The following is a 16877-nucleotide window of genomic DNA, read 5'->3' as shown; positions in this document are numbered from 1 at the left end:
TGGGATGTTGTCGGGTCCCATGGATGCTGTGTTCTTGGCTTTGGAGAGTGTGGTTTTTACTTGTGCAGCTGTGATTGCAGGAGCTTTGCATTCTTCTGGTAAAGAGATAGGCCCTTTTATGGGGTGTGTGGGGTAAAGTTAGCATGATCTGCCAGGATGTTGGCAATATCAGTTGGTTCTGTATATTTAGTGCCATTGTGCTGTAACTCTGAGCAGATCTGAGTATTGCCATTGAGATTCTTGATATAGCTATAGAATGCTTTGTGGTCGTCTTTAGAATCATTGGCAGTTTTGTTTTCATAACTAGCTTTGGAGGATTTTGTGAGGGATCTCAGCTTCTTAATGAGGCTGACCAGGGAGTTCTTCCAGTCATGGGATTTTACTCTTTGTTGCAAAAAAAAAAAAAAAAAAAAGAAAGTTTCTTTCTTCTGTTGTAGAGTTTGTTTATGGCAGGGGACCACCAGATTGGCTTCCTTTTTTTGGAGGTAGCATTTTGTTTCTTTTAGGGATAGCATGATCCATGCACTCGTGTAAGTGCTTATAAAGTGCATTTGTGTAGGATTTAGCAGTTGTACCTCTATTGTCTGTCTGCATGGGTGTTGTGAAGTTTGCCACTTCTGTCTTAAGAAGCATGAAGTTGTCTTTGTGTGAAGTCTCTCTTCTCCCTTTAGCATCCCACTTCATTTATTCTTTTTATACCTTTCCCTATTTTTATATACTCATTTCCCTTTACCGTAAGCCAGTTTGCCTTATGGTCTGAAAAACCTGTCAAATAACACTCCTTGTTTAACCATTCTTAAGCTTTCTGTCAAAACAAAAAATCTGTTTCTGTTCTCCCCCCCCTTTTCTATACGTCCAAATCTCTTCCATATTTTTAACTGTCCATGTTTTATAATGTCCTTTGTCGGCTGCAGTGGTGCAGCGGTTAGCATTTTCACCTCAAAGCAAGAGGTTCTTCGGTTTAATTTTCGGTTGGTGCACCTTCTGTGCTCTGCATGACCTCCCTGCAGTCAAGTGAGTTTTAAAGACATGCAGGTAGGTGTGTGCCTTCTGTGAAGGTTGGGTGCTGAGCTGGCAACTCGACACATTAAAAAAAAATTCACTGCCAATCAGTCTGTGGACTGGTTATCCACTGTGGTGACCCTTAACTGGGAAAAGCCGAAAGACATTGCTTTTTGCTATTTCATAATGTCCTTTACTATTTTTACATTGTAAGCCTTCTTGTCTTGCTGTCTTAGATTGCAGTAAAGTCTCTTATCTTCATGTTAACTGCTACATATTGTAGTATCTTTCTAAACATGTCTTATCTCTCTGTTTATTATATACATATTTATTGCAGTAATTCTCATAACATGTTTTCTCCATCTTATATCAATAATAGAAATTTTGCTTATTATAACAAAAGTGACATCTAATACTTTAATTGTATCTTTATATAGGTCTTCCTGAACAGGCCTCTTTCCCAGAATTTATCACATTTTCCCCCTCCACACTTTGGTTTGAATTCTTTCTGACTTTGACAAAAATCTAGTGTCTTTTAGTATAATAACATCACTATCTGTTTATATCACTCCAAAATCCCTATCCTTTCCAACTTCTTAAAACTATTGACATTTAATGACACAACTTTACAAGTACCTCTGCTTTAAATAATGTGTATTCATCATTTTCCTTTTTCTTTTATCAAGTCTGTTCTTTTCCTCTCTCACTCTTTTTTTTTTTTTTTTTTTTTTTCCAATTGAATTTCTTGTTTGTTTAACTGCATTAAATTTAATACCATCATTCTCACTTGAACTTGTCTCCAATATTTTCTATTTTTATATTTTTGTAGCATTCGTTCATCAGTTGTTGTTGTTATGTCTTTTGGCATTTCCCTGTTAGGAGTCGCCACAGCGGAACTCCGGTCCGCTCATGATTGGCAGTGGATTTTTACGTTGCCAAGTTACCAGCCCAACCTTCAGCGAAGGCGCACCCATTCACTCTTGCACCTACCTGCATGTCTTCAGCGTTATTCGACTGTGGCAACGACATGCAGCCTCCACACAGAAGACGCTCTAGCCGAGAATCGAATGGGAGAGCCTCTTGCTGTGAGGTGACAATGCTAACTAATGCATCACCGCGGCCTACATTTGTTCTTTGTCAGTAGTACTACGATCTTCCCCCATTTTTTCTACTTCTAATTTCTTTTCTGTATCTTTGTCTTTTTTATCTTCGTCTGTTATATCCGCCACTGCTTCATTTTCCTTTTTCTTCACCCCCCCCCCCCATGTCCCACTTTTTTTTTTTTTTTTTACATTTTATAACATTTTGGTTCACAATTTTTTGCATCATGTCCTATGCCCTCGTATGAAAAGCCTGGTCTTTTTTTCACATTTGTTAATTTAAATGAGCTGTTTTTCCACACACAAAGCACATTTTTGGCTGTCCCAGATTATCTAACCAGGCTTCAATCACCTTTGACATTAATAACGCTTGGAGTATGCACAATACTATAATTTTCTAGTTTCAGTGTCACATTGCAATCCCATGAGCCAGTCTATAAACCTCTGTTGTCATACACTTTTTAGAAATTCAATACATAATTATGTAAATATAATAAATGCCTTTCAGATCTGAATTGAATGTTCATTTTTTTATTGGTTCCCTAAAAAAGAGCTTGCGTACAAGTTCCCTAATGCACAAATTTTCTTTCTTTCTTTTATTTTTTTTTTTCATATTCTTTTATAAATCTTTCCATTATCTGCCCAGTCTTGAAAATAATGTCGCAAGAAGTCTTTTTATTGATGTGAATAAATGTTCTTACCTCATTAGTTTTAACCCCGAGCATCTTAATACAGTCATCCCATACCTTACCTTATATCTGTCCATTGCTGTACATCTTCCTTGTGTTCGAGCCGTGCTTTGAACTTTTTTTCTTCAAACTTGCTAGTTTCTTTCTTTTTTTTTTTCATGTGTCCCCTCTTTTACCATTTCTGCACAAGATTTCTTTTCAGCCTCCCTTCTGTGTTTCTTCATTCTGTCTGTCATTTCTCACCATGACATTTCCTTACAGTCTTTCGGCTCACTCTCATCAGTCATACCTGGCAGTATATCATCCCGCAACCCTCCTGACTGGAGGGTTGTAACTACATACACTTGTGTTATACTCTCAGACTCTAATAGTTTTTGTGGAGACGTGTCTTCTGAATCCACAGTGGATGTATCCAGCCCTTGCAACTGCTTCTGCAAAGGCTGTACATCCTTTTCTGTCATCTGTCTCTCCTTTGTTATTCTTAACCACCTCCTCCCTGTCCGACACAAAAACTGCATCTACTGCCGAACTGACAGCACCAGAAATACAAGCATCATATTCAATCTCCTTCTCTTGCTCCATGTGCACTTCACTAGCTTCCTGCTTCTCTGGGCCATCTTTGTGCCTAGAATGGAAGACGGGAAGCGCCACACCACAGAGTTCCCATACACGAAAAGAGTAGGGGAAGTTTTCTGATGTCCTGACCAAATTGCCCCTACTCAGTATGAATACCACTGTAGGTCTCTGCTGAAGAGGCCATTTGGGTGCTATGGTGGTGGGACTTACCTGCTCGACAAAAAGAATTTAATTAAAAAAGGCTGCCACTATATCTTAACTATTTTATTCTATCTTTGTTCTCTGATTCCGATGCATTAAAACAGTAAGTGATTGTGTCTCTAGACCTGTCACTATAAAGTGATCTTGAAGGAGTTTCCCCAGAATCAAAGGCACGGTTTACACTTCCATGTAAGTAGAATGGTAGTAGTGCTAGTCTCTGGCATCTTGCGCAGCTTCTGGAACCCATTTTTATTTTCAGTTTTGTACTTTAATTATTCTTTATGTTCTCGGAGCAACTCTTACCTCAAACAGTTGTTAAAAATGTTCAACAAAATTAAGAAGCTGAACTGCATGTTTTAAGGCTTCCCATTTTTAGTCCAGGTGCTGACTGACCATCTTCCACATTCTTCCTGAGGTGTCAGAACTTTCATTGTAACCCAGGAGCTGTTAACTGACCACCTTTGATTCTACTTGTTAACAGACATTTAAACTACTTTGCTGTTCACCAGTGTTTGCAGTGGATAGATGTTTGTTTTGTTTTACAGAGCAAAACAAGCTATTGAATTTTGGTTAATGATGATGTCTTTGTGCATGACATTTTACCACTTGTATTGGTGGCTACACCCTTTACTTGTTACACTGTTGCATACAAGCACTTCATCCAGACCATAATTCTCAAGCATGACAGGTCAGTAGTTTTTCTGTGTTGGGAACATAGCTAGGAATTGTGAGATTATGGCATTCACTTTTTTTTTTTTTTTTTTTACTTGGGGAAATAATCTTTCATTTTTAATGGGCTGCAGATGAGTTGTTGTAATGTGTTATGTATTCTGTACTGTATTGTTGTGGTATTTTTCTTCTGTGTGTCCCATCAGCTAACTACTGTGCCCCCTGCAAGAAAAGGAACCTTGAGATGCCATTGTGTGATATAGTGTGGTGGAGTTAGATGCACATGGTTCTTTCAGATACATCTGATGTTGATGTGGTTATTATATAGTTGCCAACATTGAGCTCAACTGTTATGACCATGTTTAAAGTTAGTTTTATTTGGGTGCATGTATCCAGATAATAAAATAAATTCTGGAATAAATAGATGATTTCCTATGTGGAACTTTTTTATTGCAGATGCACTCTTTATAGGTTAAGCTTGGAATAAAAATGTCTTATGTGAATTGTGGGCATCTAGTAATCCATTCAGAAATAGAAAGATATTCTTAGTTGTGTGTGTATTAATATTGTGCAACTCCTGAAGTTGTTTAATAGAAGAAAATGTTCTACTGGATTTGCAAGTTGATGCAATGCACAGAAAGCAAGACCGAAACCAAAATGTTAACATCACAAAAAGAACCAATGGCTGGTTTATTTTTGTGTTTGTTAAAAGTAGCGAGTAGTGAATCGACCAAGAACTGAATGCGTGACTACAGGTAAAATGCACAGTCATACAAGGTTAGGGTGGGGCAGGTAGGGCAGAATCTATCCATGCTTTTTCACCGGGTTTGGAGGGGTAAATGCTTAATTTTGAAGGTTCTTGTGGTGTTTGTAATAATGCTTTCACTTGCAATCTGTTTCTTGAACTTAGTAGCTGTAACAGATTTTTAGGTACTTTTTCTGCCTCCTTCTAGGTTTGTGAGAAGCCAAAATGTGTGTCAGTGGCCTTGTTTGCAGGGAAGATATAAGATTGCCGTATGTGTGCTGTTTTATAAACGATGTCTTTGTATATCACTTTTTGCAATATTCTGCATAGAAGGGATGTCCTGCCCAGGGCAGCCTGAAGCTCGGTGGTATGTAAAAGCTGGAAAAAAGATCTTGTATGCACCATACATCACTTTTATGCTCCCCGCACAGAACGTAGGGTATAACAACTACATACGGATGCAACTACCCAGAACAACTTTGCTGCCAGTTCAAATGCCGTTTTTCCCTTTTCATCAGTCTGCTAGTGAGAGGGTCCTGCAAATCTTCGATCTGTACAGAAGGCTCGAGTATTGTTTGGATAAAACTAGGACTTGTAAGTTTGATAAGCTTTTTGTTTTTATTCATCCCAGGTCTTTAGGTTTGGCTGGTTCTAACTGACTGACTTAGTTCTTTGAGCCACAGAAGCTGCTAACAAACCATCTCCTCCTGGATATCTAAGGCCATTTCCTTTTGTTCTTTTCATGGCAGATCTCGGTCTACTTCTGTTAGCACTCATTCCGCTAGGGCTGTTGCCTTTTTTAAGGGGTTTGATACCAATTTCACCATTGAAGTTGCTACTTGGTCTTCATTGCATACGTTTATTAAGCATTTATAAATAGGATATAGTTTCTAGGGCCAGAGCAGGTTTTGTTGAAACCATTTTATGTGGGTTTTATTGAGGGCTGTTCTCAACCTTCCACATCCCATTCTGTTTCTTGAGTTATTTTTTACTCTCTCTTCTCTGTGGAATATTGCAACAGTGATCTAGAAGGGCACAGTGCAGTTATGTAAAATATTACTATAACAATATATGTCCTTTTCACTGTTGCAGTATTTGCTCCCTCCAACCCCCTCTTGTTCAGCATTTTTTCCTTCAAGATGTGCATGGATGCCTTTTTCCTACAGCGACTTCTCTTCTGGGGCACTTCATTTCTGTGTAGTTGCATCTGTACATCCCTTTTGTTCATTACGTTCTGTGCAGGGAACATAAATGTGACGTGTGGTGCATACAGGATCTTTTTCAGGCTTTTGCATGCTGTCTGAGTGTAGGGCTGTCCTGGGAGGGAGATCCCTTTAATGTAGAATACTGCAACAGTAAGGAGAAGGACTTCTACTGTTATGGTAAGATTTTACACATCTGTACTTTCTGAGAGACTTCAGTGCCGTAAAGAGACCTTGGCATAGATCCTAGCCTGGTTAACTCTCATTTGGTGGAAGAGTGGCATAGATCCTAGCCTCCTTACCTCTTGGGTTTGCTGGAATACCCAAGTTCTGACAATTAACCAGATTAGCTCTGCACTTTCTAGTGTAACCAAGTCAGCATCCTGCTTGGATAGGAGAGGAAAAAGTTAAGTTTCTTAGCAGTATAAATCTTTGGTGCATAAATGTACAGAACTACTTTTTACTTAATAAGGTAGTGTGTGTGTTTAAGCACACACTGAAAGCCTTACAGCTTGTGAGTAGAGATGGAAATTTGCTTTTGTCTACATAAGAAGAAAATCATTAAGGTTTGTAATTAAAACACTGTCTTGTGGTGTTTGAAAATGCTCAACTGTTTTACTGTTTGTTGTAAAATGTTGTTGTAGACTTTGCCTACTTTTATGGTTTGTAATATACAGAAAGACCTGAAGTATTCTGAGTTTTGTAATATACAGAAAGACCTGAAGTATTCTGAGCTATGTAAAAATTCCTAGCACTTTTACATACGTGCTGTGCTGCACCACCCTTTTAAAGAGAAGGAATAAACTACTGCAGAGTGCCAAGATAAAAGTAAAGTTTGTATGCTTTGAGTTTAAATATTGCTTTAAGAATCAGGAATTTATTTAGATTATTCACTTAATTGTTTTAAGGTAAAGCTTAACATGGAAGGTAACCTAACTTAAGAGATTAATAGTTAATTTAAATGTGTTTGTAAGCACTATCCTTATGAGTGTACTTAGAAATACAGTATCAAAGTTAGTTCATGTAGACAAAAAGTATTTGAATTGTTTGAGATGTGTAAAAAAACCTGTAGTTTTAATTGTCTGTATAGGGCCCTGGGAGAACATGTTATATCCAAAGGGAGGGGTCACTGTATTGTGATTCTTTTAATCTAATGTGTATATAAGAACAGTTCAGTCGAGATGCATTATGCTGTAAATTTAAAACAATTGCATGTTTGTTATGGCTGTTAACATTTCATAGGTTCATAGTTTATTAGTAAGCTAACTGCCCTTGCGAGCCATTTTAAGCCTAGCCAGATGTCCTTCAAGGATGCATCTGCAGTCATAACATATGGGTTGTCCTGCCTCAGGCAGCCCCTCGGTCGGCCGGATTCCAAAGTCTGGGTCTGGCCTCGGCTGATGTCGCACTTCACCCGACGTCATAGCTCCTGGGGTATAAAGGCATCAGCCGACGCCATTTTTCTCAGTCTTTCTTGCCGTGCGGTGCCCGAAGCAGAAGCTGTTCGCAAGTGCCGGTCGGTCAAATCCAGAGATTTCAGCTACCGAAGACTTCTAAAAAAGCTAAGTTCCCCGTTGGGGACTCTTTCTTGCCTCAGCCGATGTCAGACAAAGTAAATAATTGTTTAACTTGTGGAAAACAAATACCTCATAAGGATTTCCACTCTTACTGCCTTCCTTGCTTAGGCCCAGACCACGACGTATCAGCTTGTTTAGCCTGTGCTTCCTTCAACCGACGGACACTTAGACGTCGGTCGGAGTTTGCTGAAGAGTTTTTTGGTCCCGCTTTTGCATATAAAATGCCGTCTGAGACTCTGACTACACATTTAGCCAAAAAACGCAAGGAAAAGGACCGACACTCGCGGCCCGCGGTTTCGGCTGAAACCACGGTTAGGCCTACCGCGAGTGTCTCTGTTTCGGCTGAAACAGAGTCCTCGGTTCTTCCTTCGGCCGAAAGCATGCCTCCGACAACCGAGGCCTCAGAGGCCCCGGCTGAGTCAGCTACAGAAATTCATACTGAAGAAGCAGGCACACAAGAATTGTCCGACACCATTCCGTTGGACATCTCTACTCCTGCACGTGGGGCAGCTAGACCCCCTGCTTCTATGTCTATTAAGGCCTTCTCCAGGGCTAAAGCAGCTAAACTTTCCAAGGCCTTACCTACTAAAGCTCCCTCTCACAGACCTTCCTCAAGTTCTCAGATTCTCAGCCTTGCTGAGGACCTTATTTCTCTGATCAGGGGATCCCAACCTCACCCAGACAGGGCCTCACAACCCCCTCCTGAAAAAAGGCCTAGGACTGAACCCACTGAACCTCTCTCCTCTGACTATTCCTCGGATGGATCAGATTTATCAGACCATCAGGAAGGACCATACTCACCTTATGAGGATTCGGATGCAGAAGACTCCATTCCTTCTGCCTCCCCCCCTGAAGAATTTTCATTTGGGGAAACCCTACACACAATGAGGGAACACTTCCAATGGCAGGATCAGGATTTTTCTGATTCTAGGAAAAGGCTAAGGACTTTTTTACACTTACCACAGCATAGGCCTTTAGCCATATCACCTGTACTATCGGTTGTTGGTGATGCATACAATGATGCCAGTTCTGCCCCTGATTCTCTTCCCCCGGCCCCTGCCAAACCTGACAGATATTACAGGGTCCCGGATTCTCACTTCCACTTGTATAAGGCCCATGCTGCAGACCCAGAAACCATTTCTCAGGGCCCTAAGGGTGTTGCAGCTGCCTCTGCTAAAAACCCCCTACCCTCTGAAAGAGAATCAAGAGCATTAGAGAGATGGGGTAAAAAGGTTTATACATCTGCTACTCTTTCTGCCAGGACTTTAAACTGTCAATTTCACATGATACAGTACCAGGAATTTTTGTTAGATCAGCTGAATAAAAAGCTTTCCTCTCCTGAACCTTTAGACTGTAAGTCCCTTCAGGATTTGGTACACAACTCACAGCAGGTCAGTAATCATTTCTTAAAATGTGGCTATGATGCACTGGAGGCTTCATTTAGATCAGCTATGACTGGAGCAGTGATTCGAAGGCATGCCTGGCTAAAAGAACAATCCTTGCCAGACCAAGTTAAGTCTAAACTCCTAGATGCCCCTATGGAGAAACAAAGTTTATTTGGCTCCCCTGCACAGGAGGTTCTAAAGAAAGTGGAAGAAAAAGCAAAATCTGTGCAAACAGTCAAGGATTTTCTGCAGGTCCAACCTCAGAGGTTCAGCAGAAATTGGCCTTCAAAGAATTGGTCCTTTCCAGACACCTCCAGAGCACAGAGGCAGAGGTCAATCAAGGGGTGCCTACAGGGGTCGTCAGTGGCAACCTGCCACCCAGAGGAGTACCGCCACAGCTGCGACTGCAACCACTTCCACAGGACAGACACAATGACTTGGCTCTGATTCCGCCTACCAGGGAACAACTGGAAGCACCCTTGGGCGGAAAGCTAGCTTTATTTTCAAAAACTGGCATTGCATTACAGGAGACAAATGGACTTTGCAAACAATAGACAAAGGCTACAGGTTTCACTTCCACACTTTACCAAAAAAGAGAGGAATGCCAAACCTTCCACCAAGCCAGAAGTCAGAGGCTCTAAAACAAATCATCAACTTACTAAGGATGAGAGCAATAGAAAAGGTACCATCTATGGAACAAGGCCAAGGATTTTACTCAAGACTATTCCTTGTACCAAGAAAAGAAACTCAATGGAGGCCTATTCTCGACTTGTCCGCACTGAACACATATCTCATTGTACCAAAATTCAAGATGCTGACCCTACAGCAACTTCTTCCCATGTTGGGCAAGGAGTCTTGGCTGGTGACTCTAGATCTCAAGGAGGCATACCTGCACGTCCCTATACGACCAGATTGCAGAAGACACCTCAGATTTCTTGCAGGATCAGAGCATTATCAATTCTCAGCATTGCCCTTTGGCTTATCTACTGCGCCCAGAGTATTCACGCCCAGAGTATTCACGAAATGCCTGGCATCAGTAATTGCACATTGCAGGCTTCAGGGAATTCAAATCTACCCATACCTGGACGACTGCCTAATACAAGCGGACAACAAGACGAAAATAATAAAGGATTTGGCCTATGTCATACAACTGCTGCAAGCCTTGGGATACACAGTCAACATACAGAAGTCAAGACTAGTGCCATCCCAAAGGATAACATTTTTGGGTGCAGAACTGGACACAATAACTCAGATGGCTTTTCTCACAGAAGAAAAACAAAAGCAACTACCAGTCTACTTCATGGCATTGACGAGACAAACTCAGCTTTACTGCAAGGAAAGTCCTGCAGGCCCTGGGTTACATGGCATCCTGCATAATCTTGATCCCACATGCCAGGCTGCATATGAGAAAATTACAATGGTACCTAAGGAATGTATGGTCTCAACACAGACACAGTCTAGAAACCATGATACCAATCATTCCATGCCTGAAAAAAGAATTCCTGTGGTGGGCTCAGGCCTGCCAGACCAACAGAGGGTTGCCTTTCCACAAACCACAACCAAGGCAGACCATCACCACGGACGCCTCAGACCTAGGCTGGGGGGCACACATGGAAGACAAGTGTATCCGAGGCCTATGGTCCCAAGACCAGCTGAATCTACACATAAATCTAAAGGAGATGCTGGCAGTGAAGCATGCAATCGAGGCATTCAAATCATTCCTCCAGCAAGGACACCTGCTGATAAGGACGGACAATACCACAGTCATGTGGTACATCAACAAACAGGGAGGCACGCATTCCTACCCTCTATGCCGGATGGCAATGGACCTGTGGAACCTAGGCCTGAATCTCAACATTCAACTGCAGGCCAGATTCGTACCAGGAAAAGAGAATTCACTAGCAGACAACTTAAGCAGAACTACCACGGATGCTCACGAATGGATGCTGCATCCAGACATCTTCAAAACCATAACAAAGAAATGGGGAATGCCAGAGATAGACCTGTTCGCCTCCCCACTCAACCACCAACTGAAGAAATTCTGCTCAAGAGAATACCACCCACAAGCCTGGAGGGTGGACTGCCTTTCTTTCAGCTGGAAGGCCCTGACAGTTTATGCCTTTCCACCTCTCCCATTGATGTACAAAGTTCTACTGAAGATCAGGGAGGAACAGCCAAAGGTAATTCTGATAGCTCCAGACTGGCCAAGGCAGCATTGGTACCCGCTACTGAGAAGCATGTCTCGGACGAACTCATGGCCTCTACCTCTATGGCCTTTACTTCTAATGCAGAACAACTACAAGACCCTGCATCCAAACTTGAAAATGCTGCAGCTAACTGCCTGGAAAATTGCATAAAACAAAACCCCATCCTGTTTTATCTCAGAGGGTCAAGGACATTATCCTGGAGGCTCGCAGACCCTCCACAAGGAAAACATACTCAGCCAAATGGAAGAGATTCCTCATTTGGAGTGCATCAAAGGGAACAAATGTCTCACTGGCAAACCTAGCACACATCCTAGAATACTTAGAAGAATTGTTCCACAATGGCCTGTCCTATTCTTCCATTAAGATTCATGCTTCAGCAATTTCAGCAGAGTACAACATGGATCCTCCTATCTTCTCTCACCCTCTCCTCAGACAATTTTTAAGAGGGATCAAGAATGTAAAACCCCCAAGGAAACCACCTCTGCCTGCATGGGATCTCAATTTTGTGCTGGAAAAATTAACACTTCCCCCTTTTGAACCAGCAGCATCAGCAGACTTACAGTTCTTATCTTGGAAAACTGCCTTCCTTCTAGCAATCACTTCAGCAAGAAGGGTATCCGAGTTACAGGCATTAATGGCAGTGCAGCCTTTCCTTATCTTTCACCAGGATAGAGCGTCTCTGAGAACCAATCCTACTTTCATGCCAAAGGTGGTATCCAGGGTATCCTTGAACCAAGCTATTCATTTACCTACGTTTTTCCCTAACCCACAGAACAGGGGGGAAAAACTACTGCACACCTTGGATGTACACAGACAACTGTGCTACTATCTGGACAGAACTAAGACCAGCAGAAAAACTGACCAGCTTCTGGTAGCATATGCAACAGGACTGCAAGGAAAAGCAATTTCCAAACAGACAATTTCAAAATGGATAGGAAATGGCATTCGATTCTGCTACTCTTTTCATGGAAAGACAACTCCTGAAAATATCAGGCCTCACTCCACAAGAGCTACAGCCACCACTACAGCTTTCCTACGAGGAGTGGCTACCAAAGACATTTTAGAAGCTGCTACTTGGAGCTCCGTGCATACATTTGCCAAGCATTACAATCTTCCTTTATACTTCAGATCCCGAGCAGGTTTTGCAACTGCAGTTTTACAAGGGATCTTAACTACACCATCATTATCTTAGTGCCTCCTCCCCCAGTTTGGCTATGGTATTCTACCCATATGTTATGACTGCAGATGCATCCTTAAAGGACATAGTACAGTTTTGTACCTACCATAAATGTAGATGTCCGATAGGTATGCATCTACAGTCAGGATTACCCACCCTCCTTCCCCTCTGTGGTATTCCTAGGGTACTTACCCCTCTCTTAGCTAGCTGGGGGAATCTATTCTGGTGTATTTGTTTGTATGTATATAGGTATATATACTTTTTGATTTCTACTGTTTGGAATTTTCTACTTTTATCCAAATTTAGCCTTCCTAGAGGGCACCTGGCATCTGGGGCAAGAAACACTGAGGAAAATGGCGTCGGCTGATGCCTTTATACCCCAGAAGCTATGACGTTGGGTGAAGTGCGACATCAGCCGAGGCCAGACCCAGACTTTGGAATCCGGCCGACCGAGGGGCTGCCTGAGGCAGGACAACCCATATGTTATGACTGCAGATGCATACCTATCGGACATCTACATTTATGGTAGGTACAAAACTGTACTTTATCCCTTGTGAGACTCAAACCTTGCACCTTGGGTTTGTAAGGCAAACACTTTAGCCATTAAGCCACCCTCCCAACCCTTTTATTAGCCAGTATGTCAGTGGGTTGCTGGCAGTTTTTGAATAGGGCAGAAAATATAGCTTTTGAGTAAGGAGGTCTGGTACATTTACAGAGCTAATTTGGAGGCAGCTGTCTCAAACATCCTTCTGTGTAATGTGCATTATACTGCTTCACCTCCACATATATACAAATACAACATCCTCATGCTGTTAGCACAGTAGTCTGTGTCATTCTAGGGGTGTCCAGCATGTGTCTGCTGGAGAAGAGATGATCGACTGTCCTGTTTGCTTTGCCAAAGAGCTTCTGCATACTGGCCAATGTCTTTGCCTAAAAAAGGCACAACAGAGTTAATCTAACTAGCATCTCAGCCTAAGTAACAAATCAAGTCATAAAGTAGACCACATCAACTTGTTCCTTTTTAGTGCTCGCAGCTTAATAACAAACTGCCCGATTTGGAGACACTTCTGTATCTGGAGCGAGAGACCATGTTTGTGTAGTGACTGAGACGTGGGTCAGATATAATGAGAGCATGCCTTTGCCAGTTATGCCTTCATGTCCATGGGTAATGGTGGCAGTGTCATAGTTTTCTTCAGGGAAATCATGAGCATGATGCTCATTTACCGTACAAGTGAGCTGACTGGACTGCAGCGTAGCTCGTTACCAGTCCCCTTCTGTGGCTCCACAGGATCATATTAAGTTTCTGGCATTCCTAGAAAAATTCCCTATTAATAATTGGATGTCTCTTTCTCTGACTTTAATTTCCCCTCCATGGATTGAAGTTATTATACTTATGTCAGGCATGCACAACATTTCTTAGATTGTGTGAACAAAAAAATCCCTGGATGAGATTGTAACCACACCAAAGACTGCAAAATGCTGGACCTAGTTCTCAAACTTTGCTCCTCCCTACTGCCTGCCCATGATTGGTCCCTCTGTTGTAAGTCTGATCACCAGTTGGTTAACCTTCACCCTCATAACATTATCTCCTCTGGCTACCAACACCATCCTCTTTATTGATTTCAGAAAAGGTAACCTTTTACAGTTATACAACAAAATTGCAGAATTTTCCCATGCTACACCCAGAGTGGAACCAGGCCACCTCTGATAAGGATCTTTATGCTCCGAGAAGTGCATTTATAGGGCTGTCCCACAAAAAAAAAAAAAAAAAAAAAAAAAAAAAATCGAAAAAGGCTGCAGAGGTTCCTAACTAAAAGAATATTGGGCCTCAAAAATCTTGGCTACCAGGAAAGCCTGGATCGTCCGCCCTATACTTGATGTCATGTAAATTCAAAATTCATTTTTCCACTTGAAAAGAGACCTGCACCTTGCTATTCATGCCATCAGGGAGCCCAATATCCAAGACCTCCTTTTTCTTTCTTTCAAAACAGTATAGCCAACACTAGAACAAGAGATCTCATCCACTTTAAAGAATAAATAAAAATAAACCATAGAGAGCTTAATCACCCAGCATCTCCCCTTACTCTACAATAGACTCTTCTTTCATGTCAGCAGTGTAATTCCCTGTTGGCTTTCAAATGTAGCTTAGACAATTGGATGGGTACCCCAGAATGCACACTAGGGATTGCCGTCCTTGAAATTGAATATTGAGGCAGAGGTTGATGGCAAGACGCGTGACCTCTAGTTTAATAGCTTTATATTTCCTATGATGTATCTTTGAATTTCAGTTTTCAAAATTTTTTTTGTTGTGTTGCACTGTCTTGTAGGAATTCTACATGTTACACTAGTACAATGTGATGATGTCTAGAACCGCTACATGTAGGCTATTTCATATTTGTCATTCAACAGTCAAGTGCTTTTGGAGAATCACTGTTGGCGTTAACTTTTGTAGTGCATTTTTGAAGTCAGCCAGTACTCCAAAATTCAGAATTTAGACGTACTGCTTAAATTTCTCTTAGTGTTTATGCAGTGAGGTTTTTGGCTGATTCTACTTTTAATTTAGCATTTTGAACTTTGTGTACACAGTGGCTGAGGAAGGGAATATGACTTATTGCTATACTTTGCAGTGAGGTTTTTATTACTAGTTATATACAGACTTCTTGCATTTTGTGCACACAGCCACAACAGTTTTTTTTCTCTTCCCGTAGGTGCTTTTTCTGCCATTATACCTGCTGACCATCAAGGCACTGTCACAGCAAACCAGTCTTTCCCCCATGGGGGGAGGGCAAGAGCTCCATTGCCCTTTTGTTCCCCTTTGCTATGAGTGCCACCAGAGCCCATTTGTTCTATGTTGGGAAAGAGCTGTCTGTGACCGTGTCCTGTAACAGGCAGGGTATGAGGGATTTTTTTTTTTTTTTTTTTTTTTTTTTTTACATTGGTCAATCTCCCATCTCTGTGAGTGGTGGTGTAAAAATGCCTCTATTCCCTTATAGGAGCCTGCAGGTTTCCACGTGTCCTGCTGGAGCTGATGGCCTTGTTACAGTGTGACCGCACATGTTAGGGGACCTACCTCTGCCTTTTCTCTGGAGTGGCATTGCTCAGATTTGAAGGAGCCATTTAAAAACTGATAGAACTTGCCTACTCCCTAACTGTTGTATATGGTGCTCCAATTTTTATAAGGGTGCAAGCCACTCATTCCCACCTGTTCGAGCAGTGCTGCAGCAAAGTAGCAAAATATGCTGCTATTACTCCATACTGAACACACAACTACTTGGCTCTAAAATGACATTAGTTAACCGAACTGCAAAATGCCCTAACCTTCTCCAGTCAGTCACTACACAAAACCTTCTCTACAAATCCGCTAAATGTCCCAGCAAGTAGCATCTTAATTCATCAGTACTCTACCATTAGAACCATTCACTCCACAGACAAACCCCAGTTACTAGACACACAGTCTAAGAAGTCTGCAGGTGACTCTGTCCTCCTCTTATGTATCCAAAATCCAGAACTCCATCCCATCCATAAATCAAACCACATAACTTTTTGACCTTTAACCCTGTTGAAGTCCTAAAATGACATTTGACAGAAACATGGCAGTGTTCATGCCAATCACCTGGGTAATGACTAAACTCTTTGATATTCTCTAACATTCTTACTACAGATGCAATAAATACCCCCCCCCCCCCCCGTAAAGCTTCATACTGACCTACCTTAATCCATGTCTTCTGATTACCTGCTGTCAGGACGACCTTAGGTCAAGTGGTTCCCTAGGCAAAGGGGCTCCACAGCGCCCCCCCGCACCACCTGGTGCCCCCTTCCTAGTCTATTTACACCATCCAGTTTACAGGAAAAGCGCCTCTACTACAGCGGCGCCCAAGGCGACCGCCTAGTTGGGCTATGCCTAAGGCCGGCTATGCTGTTTACCTGCTAACCCTTTCTAGTCACCCCTCCCAAAACTTTTCACTTATTCCCTGCATTAAACCAGCTGTCCCACACGTCTCTTCAAACTTGCTTTGCTACGGTCTTCAGTTGTTCATCTAAAATGCATCTGTTTACTGCCAATTGTATTTCACAATCCAATGTATCTTGAAACTCATCAGCCCTGCATCTACCTTACAAATTTCTCCCAGCATTGTTTTACCCCAGCTATACCAGCCAAGTCTCAAAACCAGTGGTAATAATTTACCATTTGCGGTAGAAGCTTTACTTATTTGCTTCTGTTTGCTCACTTGTCTTACTCTGTTCTCTCATGCTGTTGAATATACAAGATGTTTAGCCATGTCTGTAGTATGTATGATATGATGCAAATAAGGTATTTGTGTACTGCTGTAGGTTCATAGTTTAGTA

The 16877-nt window shown here is 41.8% G+C and overlaps 1 protein-coding gene across 1 annotated transcript in view; it reads left to right on the top strand.

Annotated features, from left to right (window-relative positions):
• The window catches only part of LOC122795034 (exosome component 10-like), a 147596-nt gene that overhangs the window by 85123 nt on the left and 45596 nt on the right, over positions 1 to 16877 (top strand). The gene's annotated exons all lie outside the window — the stretch shown is intronic.

This window comes from Protopterus annectens, chromosome 2.part1, assembly GCF_019279795.1.
Source record: "Protopterus annectens isolate FY-2018-M chromosome 2.part1, PAN1.0, whole genome shotgun sequence".
Classification (NCBI taxonomy): domain Eukaryota; kingdom Metazoa; phylum Chordata; order Ceratodontiformes; family Protopteridae; genus Protopterus; species Protopterus annectens.
Note: the sequence above shows the minus strand (reverse complement) of the source record. Positions and strands in the feature narration are given on the sequence as shown.